The sequence below is a fragment of the Corvus moneduloides genome, chromosome 7 (assembly GCF_009650955.1).
Source record: "Corvus moneduloides isolate bCorMon1 chromosome 7, bCorMon1.pri, whole genome shotgun sequence".
Taxonomy (NCBI): Eukaryota; Metazoa; Chordata; class Aves; order Passeriformes; family Corvidae; genus Corvus; species Corvus moneduloides.
This window is the reverse complement of record NC_045482.1, coordinates 22,921,783-22,934,918: the sequence shown is the minus strand read 5'-3', so window position 1 is coordinate 22,934,918 and position 13,136 is coordinate 22,921,783. Positions and strand designations below refer to the sequence as shown.

At 39.1% G+C, this 13,136-nt stretch overlaps 1 protein-coding gene and 1 long non-coding RNA gene across 4 annotated transcripts in view; both read right to left on the bottom strand.

Moving 5' to 3' along the window:
* RBMS1 (RNA binding motif single stranded interacting protein 1) overlaps positions 1–13,136 on the bottom strand; it is a 147,397-nt gene that overhangs the window by 109,295 nt on the left and 24,966 nt on the right. The gene's annotated exons all lie outside the window — the stretch shown is intronic.
* On the bottom strand, positions 1,132–3,972 carry LOC116446854. The gene is made up of 3 exons (XR_004241406.1): positions 3,402–3,972; positions 2,654–2,830; positions 1,132–1,467 (listed from the first exon to the last, which is right to left on the bottom strand). It is a non-coding gene; the product is annotated as an uncharacterized LOC116446854 (long non-coding RNA).

Here is a 13,136-nt window from a genome sequence, read left to right as displayed (position 1 = left end):
TACTCTTAACACTGCTTTTACTTTACAAACTCTTTTAAGAGAAATATTTCTCAAGAAAAAACAGTACTTGTATAATAACCCTGTTAAACAGACTGACACACGGAGATATGGAGGCTTTGTTTGTAATGAAGATACTTTTACTAAAGGGAAAATAAATCTGCTTCTGGGATGAATCTCCAAATTGAAAGGGTTTTTCAGGTGATGGAAGTGTATTGTGATGGGTCTCCAGCCTGATTACTTCCTGCAGAGATGGTTTTGTCATTGTGCCACCACCACTCCCCTGTGACTTCTAAACAACCCAGGGTCACTGTGTCCTCTCTTTAATTAGTATCTCACTGCTGGAGGGAGGGGAGAATGTCAAGGAAAAAAAGAATGAGAAGACACTGTAAACAAAGGTCCTCAGGGGCATCTTAACAATTTGGACAAGGAATGAAAAAAATGCTCTTTTGTTGGTGGCAAAATGAAAAGAAATGGTTGGGGTGGTCCAAATTTCAATTTTAGTTAGATGAATTTGGATAAAATAAAGAGCAATCATGCTAAGAAAAAAATTAATTCTGTTCCCAAGAGGGCTTTATCACCCAGCAGATGAGGATGCATTCTATATTTTACAAGAAATCCAACTCAAATATGGTGTTCCAAGCATAAAGCAACCAAAGCCCTAAGGAATAGCCTCTACTTCCCTAAGTACTATGACCGAGCTCAGTTGGGGTGATAGCAATTATTTTTATTTGCATTAAAATAAAACTTCCAATGAGCATCTTTTGTACAAAAATATTTGGACTGTAATTTATACTTACATTTTTCATAGAAAAATTCAGATAATCCATCAATAAAGTAAAATAATAATAATAATAATAATAATAATAATAATGATGCATAATAATGCATAATAATGTATATAAAGCAGTAACACCACCTTCACACTAGATAATTAACTTGCTCTGAAAGTTCTCTAGACTGATGATTCACAAAAATAGCAAATATTACTAAAGACTGGACTTATCATAAGGCAAATGTTGTGCATATGAGCACATGGGTTAAGAGTTAAAACATTTACCTTTTTTACTTTCCAGAATCAACAATACGATAGAGAAATTTGCATACTTTTTTTAGCTAAATACAACAAAAAGGTCAGTGCTTACACAAAATTTTATTTTCCTTAGAATTTGGAGTATTTTACAGTATTTCAGATTAGCCTTTTTCCTGTTGTCTCCTGGAAAATCAGGAAGTGAAATTTGATTTTAAAGCAAAACTCTGCCGACAGGAGGGTTTCTCTTTAAAGCTGACAGTATGAGAAGTTAAATGGCAGTTTGTCAGTCACTTGGCTATTGTAGCACATAGTAGGTGGCCTTCCCCCTCCTGGAATTTCCTCCTCCAAGGTAGGCCCTCAGGTTACTCGTGCCTTGAGTAATGGGGAAGGGAAGAGAAACCACACACGTTTCTGAAGAAAACCATACATGCCAGGAGCTGCAGAAGAAACAGACATTTGGAATATCCCATGAAAACAGGAGCCCCAAATTCAAGCTGGAGGCAGCACTCACACCCCATTCTAGTGCCTGCTGCCTTGAGCACTCAGGCATGGATCTCTCTCAATTTCTGCTATCCACATGGCCACAGTTTTATATAAAATAACGCAATAATGCTAATAAGGAAGAAGAGGAATAGACTCTGTAACCTGTGGCTACGGCGCTCATCCCAAATATAAGAAATCCACATTCGAATCTTTCCCTTGTATTCTGTTTCCAAACTACTGAATGCAGAAATACAGAGTATATTTAGGTCCTTAGGTACCCACAGAATTAGGCACCAGTTAAGGCAGGGCTTTACTGGAGTGCCCCAATGACAGACTCAGCTGCTCAGCCCCTATAAGGATTCAAACATTCTATTTCTCTAACTAAAATTAAATACAATTGAGCAATTTGGGTTTGGTGACTTGTCTTTTTGGTCTTATTTTAAGGCCCTGGATCATGAAGTCTTATGAACAATAGACTTATGTCAACAACTCTAACACGTCGCTTCAGTTCATGGATGCTTTTGGTTCTGTTTTGCCTCTTGAAACTCCCGTGCCCTGAGCAGTGCAGTCTCCAAAAGGTGGGGTTCAGCCTCAATGGCCTAAGTCTGGCTGCGAGCTGAGCATTATTCCATGGTTTCAGTCTACACCACAAGAGTGGTGCCCACCAATACACAGGTGAGCTCAGATTCTACCTTTGGATCACAGCATAAATATATAAAGAATCTCATATTTCATCTTAAATACATTAAAAAATACAAAACATCTCCCATCTCTTCTGTGTAACACTGCAGTATTAAACTGAAGAACAGTCTGATTTTGTAATTAATTTTTTTTTTACAAAATCAGATGTGGCTTTTAAATATTTCTGGTTTTTTAATCGGTCTTATGATTTTCATGACTTGACATATGGTGCCAAACACTTAGGGCAGATAAGAGTGCCATTCTACATGCCCCAACTCTTCTCCCACCTCACACAACCACAGCAGAAAATTCTTCTTTTTAAAATATAAACCCAAGCAAACCCACCAAATTCTGTGTGTGAGGGGAAATAAAAAGCACATTTGAATTGTACGAATTTTAGCTTTAAAAACATTGACATTGATTAAAGATTTCCATAGTGTACAATTTACAAGAAATTACCTCAGCAGGGTGAATGGATTTGGTTTCATAATCACAAAGTTCCCTAACTCCATGGTATTATATTCCAAGCAAGCTTGTATATTAAGTTTAATTTCACTTTTTTCAGGAAGTGATTTTACTCAAGATTGAATACAGCTGTTAGCGGAGCTCACTGTTCCAAAAATGCTTCAATGCAAACTGAAAAAAAGAAAAGTTTCTGTAGGTGAGGACTTGCAGCCAAGCTCCATTCTCAGAACACACTACTGAAAAAATACAGTCTTTAAATATTCAAATACTAAAGAATGGGAGAGGTCTGTGTAACACATTTGATGACTTAAACGAATTGCTCCATCTTCTTCGACAACGCAAAGCTAGCAGACTCCCCGCTTTTACAAAAAGAAACATGATGGTAGATATACCTCTTTTTGTTTTGTGCCAAGCATTAGTATCAAACCCTCACTTTTCGGGGGGTGGGGGGTTTAGTTTCATTTACTATTTCATCTTGATTCTGTTCTTTTAATATACACAGAAATGTATGCTGGCATACAGAACAGGGCCTCTGCAGAGGAAACGCTGCCAGCTAAAAACACAGGATGTAATCGAGACCACAAGAGACACATACTCAGTTATAAATGTAACTATGCTGGAGGTATGGGAAGGAAAAAAAACCCTCTTATTTTTCTCTGCCAGTTTTAATTGTTTCAGTGATACTTTCCCACTCTTATTTTGTGCCAGTATAAGAAGAAGAAAAATAATCAAATTTAATTACTTTTGCAGCTAAGATAACTGCAGGATTCAGTATTCAGCAGCCCAGACGTCCATTTCTCCTTGCAGGAACTCCCCGGGTGTTTTACACACATCTCGGATGACAAGCACATACTCTCCGTGCAATGCGAGCTTGAGCAAGGGCACTGTCTGGTCAAATAAGCACTAAAGGCATAATTAAAAACAGTATTAATATAGCCTCAAAGACCCCCAGAAACAAATAAATAAAATAAAAATAATTTTAAAAATAAAAATACTAATGAAACTAAAATTGAAGACTGGTAGAAATACACTGTAATAATCCGTTTTCATCTCTGACTCGCCTGCTTTGAGACAAGAGAACCAGGAAGTAAAACAGACTAAAAAACGGGGGGAAAAGGTGAAACCAATTCCTGTCTTTTCTACAACAAAATATTTTCTCTGAAGCAATCGAGAGTAAGCAAGGTACCTAAAACGCTATTTTTAATAATAAACGCGTTTCATTATAATATGACTCAAGACTTAAAAATCTGTTGTTAACAGGCGGCCTCAGGCTCCCGCCGCGCGCCGGCGAGCGCGGGGCGCGGCCCACACGGACCGGGGCGGGCTCGGGCCGCGCCACCTCCTTATCGTCCGTGTCCGGCGCTTCCGACCGCGGCGGGGAAACACCCCCGGGCTCCCCGGGGCTCGGGAGGGGAGGCAGCGGGGAGCGGGGCGGCCGCTCCGCCCGCGGGACCGGCGGGAAACTCGCCCGGCTCGGATGCGGGCGCAGCCCGGCAGCGCCCTGAGAAGCGCTGGCTGAAACAAAGGCAGCGGTCGCTCCCAAGGAGCGAGCCCTGCCGGAGCCCTGGCGTTCGGGCTTAGCGGGTGTTAACTTTCCGCTTAACTTCACGGCAGCAGCCCGGCCCGCAAGGCGGGAGGAGCTCCAGCTCTGGAGGCTCTCGCAGCCATCTTGTCTCTCAGCTGTGGAACTCGCCGAGCAGAACAAGCCCGTAAGAAAAGCTCCTAACGCTACAATTCCCCGCTAGAGGGAGCTCCCCAAGCCCCCGCGGCAGGAGGAATAAAAACTGTATTCCATTAGGGAAATCGCATTTTGACTTTTTCGGAAAGTTTGTATGTGATGTATTTAGAACACTCCACCGCCTGCCCACAGCCCTCAGTGCTGCAGAGCTGCCGCTCCGTTGCCAACAGCCTCCCTGAGTCACCGCAATATATAAAGCAACCTTGAAGTTTGGAGGCTATCACTGTTACGCAGTATTTATATAAACTCACCGGTTCATAATGCACTTCAGAAATAGCATGGAAGTCAAAAGTCCCCCTAAAATATTTTTTATATGAGTATGCTCAGTCTGAATGGCAGATACATGTCCACACACACAAGTGGAATGCGGATCAGAAAACCCCTTTTTCCAGCCCTAAGGAGGCTTCCCTGGCTGATGTGCAGGAATAGGGAACAAATTCTGGTTTTGCTTAAACCATCAGACGTTTTGCCTCTGAATCCAGTGAAGCAGATTTAGCTCTAGATGGACCAAACCGGAGGGGTCCCTATGCTTCTCCGTACGATGGCTCTAGGGTTCCACTTAATTTGCAGGAATGAAGCAGCTCTTAGGCCAGGCATCAGCTAAAAAAAGCTCTAGAGATGGGTACAGTCCTGGGATCTATTTGTCAGTTTCCATCTGTCCAAAATGCTCTACAGACCCTTCTCAAAGTGCAGTTTGTGCAGAAGAGATGTGTTTTGCCTTTATCAAATAAACTAAGAACATCACTAGAAGTTTCTTCTTTGCCTGTTCAACATTTTTCCTTAGGAAATACAGATCCTACAAGAAAGGAAAGGAAGAGAAAATCACTTTGCGCAAAAGCTTGAGACTTACATTTGAGCAGTAAAAAGGCCCTATTTGTGATAATAGACTGGAGTCTATTCATATAAATTTAGACAATACATGCTTTTATTTCAACATCCACTGAAATCCATATTGTTACTCATTTGCTTAAAATTTCAGTAACAGATTGCTAATATGTTTGGAACATCCTTTATCACTTTAATTGTGTATCAGTTACCCCACCATTACAGCTTACTACTGCTCAGACTCTAAACTGTACACTAATTTTGAACTTATTTTCTTTCAACAAAAAAACTACAGTACAAATATCCAAGTTTCCAAAGCCAATGTAAAACTTACACAGATTTAAGTTTGTCCTCTTGAACCCCCTATCAAAAAAAGGCACTCATGGTAAAGGGTTCTAGTGGATAACACACCACAATAGGATGCAAGAGCTATATTGGTTCTATTCTGCTTCTGCCACTTTATAATTCTTCTGCTGTGACTTCATTCCTCTCTCAGTGGAATACACACTGATAATCCTGGGATCACACTTTAAAGCTATTTTGAACCTACCCATGAAAAAGGAGGCATTAATTATGATATTAGAGCTATGGTTGCTACTTATCTACTGTTAGTTCTCCATTCTTATTTGAAGACTTACAAAAAAACCTGTTATTGCATATATTCTATCAACATTTTTTTACCCTTGGAACTTAAATAAGATTTTATGTACTTTGAGCTTTTATTTGATCCAGTATTAGTTATTACTATTGACTTTAAAGCATTCTGCTTGTACACTTGCAGCATGATCCAGATAGTACAATGGCTGATCGTTTTGCCCATGTTTCATGTTACCTGTTTGGAATCTTGATGTTTATGCCAATACTTTTTAAAAGTAATTGACTCATACAATATTTGGGAGATCCAGTTAGGTCTTCTTCTCAACTTAATACTGCTTTTGATTTTAACAGCAGAGAGAGTAGAATACATACAGTACTTCAGAAACAATACTTACTGTGAAGAAATAACATCTAAATCAAATGTTACTGAGACATGCAATCAATAGTTGTTTGACAAGCACTGGTTTAGGCAGGGTCAAGAGAGCCACTAGGTGGAATGATGTTCCATTGCTTTTTTTGGCCTTACATCCTGATATCTATATAATTTTAAAACATCACAATAGTGCATACACCAGGTATAAACAGTACAAAGTAGGTGAATACTATTCTTCTGATTATTATGGCAGAATGCACAGCACCCTGACTGACTACTGTCACCTAATCCTCACTGTAGTGTCTTAAAACCTCTGCGGCCAACATGGGAGACACATGACATATATTCAAGTGAGACAGTGAAAAGTTCCTTGTACTGCACATCTGAGCTGAGAACTGGAACCGGTACTGTTCCCTTTACTGTTCTACTTTGATATGCTGATAACTTCAGATAATTTAGTTTACAACCTAGAAGTAAACAGAAGAATCTAAACTATTATAGAGCGAGTACACAAGGAAATAAAAATAGTAGTGATTTGTTAACTTATTCATGTTTAATTACTGTTGGTTTTAACTGGGAAAAATAACGAAATACAACAGAAAATGTGACAGGCACATAGGGAAAAGTGACATTTTTCTGTCTACCTTGCTGAAGTGATGTGGCAGGCTCCTGCAAATATTATGAAATAGATAATGGCTAAATATTATGAAATAGATAATGGCTGTATGAAATATGGAAAATGGAAACATGGAGGCAGCCACCAGACAGAAAACTCTGCATTTGCAGCCTGCAAACATTCATAATGGAGACTAGATCTGATCTAAGACTCTGACTGACAAAATAAAAAAAAAAAGAGAAAAAAAAAAAAAGTAGCTGGACCAATCCAGGTATTTAGTTTAGACAAGAGAACCAGACACAGTGTTGACAGGCCAGCCTTGGAACAGGAAAGCAAATTAGAACTTTCTTTACCTGTAATAGGGAATTACACAGTTGCAGTATCATTCTTCCTAATGCAGAGTCAGGATTTATTTCTTTGAAGGTACACAAGGTACACATTTAGTGTTTTAACTAAAGGGACAATTTAGGGATTGCAATGTTCTAGGAGGTGGCCCTGCTGCTAGACTTTCTACTGTCTTGAGTATTATTGGAACAACCTCTTGTCTTGATTATTTGCAGACTACCCAAGCTATCCATTTACTGGAAAGTGGATGACAAGCAGGTAGTCTGGGATGGGAGAGATGTGAGACCGGACTCATTAATTCCCCATGCTCTGGGTAATCACTTATTCTGATGTTAGGAGACTACTGAAGATTTGATTTAGATTTATTTGAAGGCTCTGGGTAACAGACATCTTATGCCCACTTTGTTGTGCTATAAATACTTTCTTGAGGGGCAAGGCAATGATGAGTAACAGCCCCTGTCTGTCCTGGTTAGGAACACACAGAAAACTCATGATGATCAGCAAGCAATAACAAGGACATTCCTTGTTTCCTTCTGTACTTGGTTCAGTCCTCATGGGGAGGTGGAAGGGGTGTCCACCAACACAAGTATTTTGTTATTTTTTTAGCACATGCTCATATATTCTTTTCTTCTTTCAGCGGTATATCAATAGATAAAACCAATCCTCAAGATAAAACAAATAACTCCACAGTATCCCTTTCTTCCAAATTCATAGAAAGAACACTGACTCTCTAGATCTATGTATAGATCCCTTGCTCACTTGGTCATAAAGAGCAAAGTCAAGTCAGAGGAGAGGAGAATTATGGAAATAATTCAATACTGATTTGAAAATGGTGGCTGAATAGCAGAGACAGATTGGGTTTAAAATGTTACCCTGCTGTGGCTGCTATCCTAGGCAGCTTTAGGATGTATTCCCCTATTCTTTGAGAATAAAATGGTGCCTTCCGTTGCAGAATGCAGAACTTCCCTGAGAGAAGTAAAGAACTTTGCCCCATGTAAGCAAAAATGGTGACATGGATCCATACAAAAAGGAGACATTTGCATTAGTTATAGATTCTTTTTCCATGCCCCCCTCCCTCCAGCCTGTGTGTTTGCCATTACTGTGAAGCACAGAGCACACAGATCACTCTTAGGGAGGAAGAGATTGTTGCTGGGGTCAGGCACAAGGTATTTCCTGAATTCATTATTCTCAAGTACAAAGTTTTGCAAGCCTGTTGCCTGGTCTGTCAGACAGCACTTTGTTTTTTGAGTACTTGAATTGTTAGATCTTACCATGCAACTAGAAGTTGTGCTTTACAGAAGTTGTGCTTGTATGCAGCATTCAAATATATAAGCACATGAATGTTTTAAAAAATAAAAATACATTACAGTACATTATTTATATATACATTACATTATCCGTATAGATAATCAGTATATTATTTTATACAAGTTTTTTATGTTTATATATGACAAAGATGCATGGGAATATTATAGTTCCATAAATGCATGCTAATAAATGTGGTGTGTTATCAATGAATTATAAAACACCCATTAATTCTTACTCAGTTTTCATGGTGTATGAAATAACAATCCTGGGTTTCCTTTTTCTGCAAAAAATAGACTAAAGAGGCTAAATTCTGACTGTTTTCCAATCTAAGTCACTTGGCATATTTTTCTATTACATGCACAAACTTTAATTACTAATTGGAATTAATTAACATTTTTCATTCTTGAAGCGCTGCACAAATAATGAAGCTTCTCAACACTATTATTACTATTCATATTTATTATTATTATTATTACTAAACTCTTCATTTACAAATGGTGGAACATCTGTAACCATTTTAGGGATCTATCCTCAAGTGTAAAAACAAGACAGCAAGGTTTAAAGACTTTTCCCCATTTGTGAATTGGTGTTTAAAAGCCTATTCACTAACACAGAATCCAGTTGAGAACTCAGTGTCTTAACACCTTCAAATAAAATCTTTTGCTCATCTATTCCATATTCAACCTCACTGACAAGGGCCAGAACATAAATGTCCTCTAGCCTTAAACTTCCTTGACTAAATAGGAAATAACTATTGGCTATAACCAATAGCTCCCAAGTTAGCTGTAGTGGATCGTTCCTGGGCACCAGGAGTACTGAAGCAGTCTGTTACTATTATTCCCAGCCTCTTCATGTCCTTAAAACCTACCTGATGACACAATTTTGTAATTTTCTTTTTCACTACACGTGACCCTACTTATTGCCTTTGAATTCTTAAAGTCTGGTGGTAAGGTAAGGTAAGATCACAGAAAAAGTGATCTGCATCTGGCCTGAGCCCTCAGTTATTGCACCATAGCCAGCATGGCATGATTTTCACATTAATTCTCAAAAGGTTTGGTTTTTAGCAGTTAAGGACTTGCTTAACTTTGGATTAAGACATTAATCCCAAAGTTAAAACTTAAATTCTTCTTGAAGATAACATCAAATCCTTCCTTCTCTACCTTAAAGCTGGTTTAGTAGCTCTGGAAATGCCTAGATTTTTCAATATGGGCAGTGGGAAAGGAAGCTTCCCCATCAGCCCTGTGGATTTACTTGAAACCTGCTTTTGGAGGTTTGTGATCAAAAAGAACAAGTGTGCAGTTCCCTTTTTTGACTCTCTGCTGAGCATTTGAGGAAGGGTGACAACTTAGACAGTGGCCTCTGTAAGTACAACAAACACAGGCTGAGACCAGCATCTCATTTCACATCACCAACAAATCGCCACTGAACACTGACAACTTTGTTCCCTTCCTACTGGCTACAATGCCTTTAGACAGTAACATCAGATTGGAAATTAGGTATGTTTGGGAGAAATAAAGATATTTTTAAATCAGTTGAAATAAAGGCATGCCAAAATCATTCACATCTTTATAAACTAACTACACTCTCATTCTAAAATCTTGAGCATTATAAATGATAAGACAATTTGCCAGATGTAAAATAAGTGAAAACTGAACTCTCAGAAATCATATCACTTCTGCTGAAGTTACTTGCAAAATCAGTGAAAAGCAAAATTACAGAAAGCAGGCCACAGAGGCAGCACTTGATTTAAAATCATTTACCTTACAGCAGTGTAGTTCAATTGACCCTTTTATTAGTCAGGAAGAAGATGTAGGATTTACCCCATCTTCCATAAATCAGGGCATGGAAATCAGGACAGAGTTTTAAATATACAATGAGGCATTTAATCTGGAAGATGGATACACAAGGAGGGTCCAGAGGCAAAACACCACCAATCTGAGCTAATCTCTCCATTGGTATCAGGGATGAGCACCATGCAGCAAAACCAACAAACCTCACAACAGTTATTGACAATAAACCCCTTTACTTCATTCTGAACTTTTTCTTATTAAAGAGTTAGTATAACATTTCAAAATGATATTTACTGCCTTTAAAAATCTTGAAAATTAATTGGGGCAAAGAAACAATTAACTCAGCCTGAAGCGGAATGCTCTCAATCTAGTGTTTCACTAAAATCTCTAAAAACAATACATTTCAGGTAAACTAAAATGTTCCATTGCATATGGATTCCAAATGCACTGCCTTTCGCTCCCAGTTTTCAAACTCCAGCAGCTCAAAAAATTCTTCAGATAGTTCTTATCAGACAAATGACAGTCCCCCAAACTATCCAGTCTTTTGATCCACTTTATAAGGCATAAAACCCAGACAGATGAGATATGGTTATGTTTGAAACTAATTAACAGACCCATGCTTTAAGGCAAAATAGGTTTCTTTGAGGTGTTGGGATGTTAGAAGAGGTTGGCAAAGCTCCTCGGGTGTGGAAAGACCTCTGCCTGTAGCACCCAGCTTCACCACACACCTGCTATCCCAACATCTGTGCACCGGTGTTGTTCGCTGCTCTGCTTTCCTTGTTTGTTTTTAACTGCAGATATGAAGTACAGTGTGCTGTGCCCTGCTTACATGAATGAAAAGACCTATTTACAAATACATCTTAGCCTTTGCAAATCTGATTTCTCCCTAAATATTACATGCTTTCCTCATTCCATTTTCACTTTATGAATTTACTTCATGTCCTGTGATATGAAGATGATTTCACTGTAAGAACAGACTGACTGACTGGATTTTTTTCTTAATCTGTACAACAGCAGTCATTGTTTACTCAGAAAAGGTAGCTCAATTTCCCCCTATTTCCATACTTTGAGATTAAATTAATTTCCTCATTTCATTTGTAATGATGACAATAAATATGTATTTATATATATATTTCAATTAGACTTTTAGCACAACTGTTGGTCTATTTTATACCAAAGACTACAAAATCTAGTACTGAAATACTCTAACACTATGGCACAGGATTTTCTCCAGAAACCTCCTAATTCTAGCTTGAGTTTCACAATTACTTTTTCCTCCACTGTACCAAAAAATTAATATTAAACTTCTGCAACTCATTTTTACCTACAGATTACAGAAGTGCCTGACTAAGCCATGTTCTACATGGCAATAACATTTATGTAATAAATCAGTAGTATCTCACATTAATATAATCCCTTTTATAAGACATAAAGGTAAATAATAACTGATTGCTTTTCTCAGACTGCCAGGACATCGATGCCATGTTTTATTTTGCACATCCTCAGTTGTTTTCTCCAACAGTAAATGAGAATTCACTAGTGCAAAGTTTCTTAAATTTCTTTCAGCAACAATACTAGCATAAACATTTCCCCCCTTATCCTGCTTGTTCCTAGTATTCATTTTTGCTGTGTATTTTTAACCTGGGCTGGTTCCCAGATCTATTTCATTGTATGGCCCCACTAGCAGCTCGAATGGCTGGAGACAAAGATGGATGCTTGAAGTTGGTACTGCTACAAAAGAACACATCTGAAAACACAGCTTTAGTTTTACAATGTATCTTCTGTATTAAAGGATACTGATCTGAACTGAGCTGCAGACCTCGGAGCACAAATTACGAGCACTTAATGTTCGTCTGCTGTTCACCTCCTTTAGACCCACTGCTTGCACCAGCTGCTTCTATTGAATCCATACAGCAACGACTCTGTTTGTTGACTACTGGACAGCAGTGAATGTTCTTACTACAAGTTAGGCTTTGGCAGATGAGCATTTGCAATCGTGCCTCTAGTAATTTGAGGTATTGCTGCCTCCAGGTGTCCTTTTTGCTCTTCTGCCAAAAATGCCTGTCTGGCAGAATGAGCAGAAGGGAATGCCTGAGCCTCAGCTGCTCCAAATACAGCGTGTGGTATCTCCGCTCTGCAGAACTTTTCCCCCAAATTTCCCCAGCCTCCTGCACCACAAGAATTACTTTTCAGGCACCCCAACTCCTGACTGTGAGAAGAATTTTATTCCCATAGGACAGACTGAGGAGGAGGCTGGAAGGTGAGCTTTCATGTGCTTGCCAGGTAGTCTTTCTGTTGCTGCTCTCCTGTATTCCCTTGGCTGCTGTGTCCTCACCCCCTTCCCCAACTAGATTCTCTTTAATGAGGCTCTATGACCATCCCAGATACATTGCTTTCTCACCTTCTGCCTACAGCACACTTTCCTCTCTGGTCCTAGGTAGTTACCAAGGTGGGGATACCTTTCTCCAAGAAGCAGTGCTGATGGTGCTGTATGGATGAAGCAAGGCAAATTTGAGTGGCAGTGTCAAACTCTTCCAGGGAACAGCAGAGGCATGGGCAGGTGTCCCCTTGCTGCCCTCACTGGGGTGTGTGAGTAGGGAGAGGATAGACAAGGAGGGTGTGGTTAGATGGGGAAAGTAATGTTTGACATCTGTGCCAGATTCACCAGAGTTAATCTCTAAACCCCCTTAAATTATTGCTTGCATAGGAATAGTTTAAAAGTGCATTTTTCTCATGTTTCTCCATTCTGTTACTGATCCAGAGTCAAGAGGCTTGTGGTCAGGATTAAAAATAAGGAGGCTCAGCCTGTGTCTTTTTCAATGTTAATGGCATTTGTGACACATCCTGAGTTATGACTCTAACAGAAGAAAATGTCTCATGACCAG